The 1,866-nt window shown below is 38.3% G+C and overlaps 1 non-coding gene across 1 annotated transcript; it reads left to right on the top strand.

Annotated features, from left to right (window-relative positions):
- Window positions 1–463: 463 nt before the first annotated feature.
- Window positions 464–536, top strand: TRNAG-CCC (transfer RNA glycine (anticodon CCC)). The gene has a single exon. It is a non-coding gene; the product is annotated as a tRNA-Gly (tRNA).
- The last annotated feature ends 1,330 nt before the right edge of the window (window positions 537–1,866 follow it).

Genomic DNA, 1,866 nt, shown 5'->3' with positions numbered 1-1,866 from the left:
ATGTGGACACTTAAAATTTTCTCTAAGAGAAGGAAGTTTTATCTGCTTTGTTTGCTAATGTATCCCAAGTACTTAGAACAGTAACGGGAATATAGTAAGCTCAATATATATTAATTAAATGTCAAATGAAATCTAGAGAGAATCCTAAGGAATTTGAACATTAAATGATAGGCAGAAGATCAGATTACTCCTAAAGAAATTGATAAAAAGCTTTCTAAAACACAAAAGAAAATTTGGAGATTATGATTTAAATTAATAAAAAGGAGAAAAACTTTCAAAAATTAAGTGGTCAAGAGTGTCTAATGCTGCCCAAGGGCCAAATGAGATGAAGACTAAAAGACATCTAGTGGAATTAGTAACAAAGAATGTATGGACCTTGGAGAGAGAAGTTTCAGTCACATGTGGCTAAGACACATCAGAAGAATTTCAAAAGAGTTTACTACAAATTCAGAGAAAAGGTACTTCCCTGGTAGTCCAGTGGCTAAGACTCTGCACTCCCAATGCAGGGGGCCCAGGTTCAATCCCTGGTCAGGGAACTAGATCCCACATGCTACAACTAAGAGTTGGCATGCTGCAACTAAAAAGATCTCACATGTCACAACTAAAGATTCTGCACAGAGATAGACGAACTCACATGCTGCTATTAAGACGCAGCATAGCAAAATAAATTAAAAAGAAAAAGCAGATGTTGACAACACTTCTAAGGTTTAACTCTGGAGGCATGGTTTCAACACTGGAGGCTACCACATGTAACAGACAACCACACAACTCTCAGAGTTTACTTTATTAAAACTGTGCTCCCTTCCATATTCTGTCCAGAGACCCCCATCGAAGGTATGTATGACTTATTATTTTAAATCAGCTTCACAGGGGCTTCTCTGGTAGTCTAGTGGTTAAGCATTTGCCTACTAATGCAAGAGACATGGGTTTGATCTCCAATCTGGGAAGATCCCACGTGCCACAGAGCGACTAAGCCCATGCACCACAACTACTGAGTCAGTGATCTAAAGCCCACAAGCTACAACTATTGAGCCTACATGCTACAACTACTGAAGCCCATGTACCTAGACCCTGTGCTCCACAACAAGAAAAGCCACCTCAACGAGGAGCCCAAGCACTTCAACGGAAAGTAGTAGCTCCCAATCCACACAATTATAGAAAGCCTGTGTGGAACAGTGGAGATATACTGCAGCCAAAAATAAATTTTAAAAAGATAGTTTGAAAAATTACTTCCTTCCCATTAGCCTGAGAATCTCTAGGTCTTCTGACACCCACCATTGAAAATGCAATTTCCAACATACTGTACTTAAGCTATGAGGTACCATAATCCATTAAACTTAACACAGTAAAAAATACTTAAGTCCCAAAGCCGGCTTTTTATTTAATTGGGAAACATTAAAGACATTCCCACTAAAGTGAAGTATATGGCAAGTATGCCCACTGCTCATACATATTGAACACCTTGTTGGAGGTATCAGCCAATGCAATCAGATAGGAGGAAGCAATTAGAGTCGTAAGAACTGGAAAACAAGAAGTAAAACTATACTTGCAGATGGTATAATGATATAATGGCAAAAGCCAACTGATTCAACAATAAAACTAATTTAAACAATAAATTAATTCAATAATACAGCAGGATATAAAATTAACTTACAGAAATCAATAGGCTCATATACGCAAACAATGACCAGTTAAAAGGCACAATAAAAACAAAAAGCCATTTACAATGGTCACAACAACAAAGATAAAATATTTAGGTATTCAGTTCAGTTCAGTTGCTCAGTCATGTCTGACTCTTTGTTACCCCATGGACCACAGCACGCCAGGCCTCCCTGTCCATCACCAACTCCCGGAGTCCACCCAAAC

This window comes from Dama dama, chromosome 24 (genome assembly GCF_033118175.1).
Source record: "Dama dama isolate Ldn47 chromosome 24, ASM3311817v1, whole genome shotgun sequence".
In the NCBI taxonomy this organism is placed as follows: domain Eukaryota; kingdom Metazoa; phylum Chordata; class Mammalia; order Artiodactyla; family Cervidae; genus Dama; species Dama dama.
This window is presented reverse-complemented; position numbering and strand designations above follow the sequence as displayed.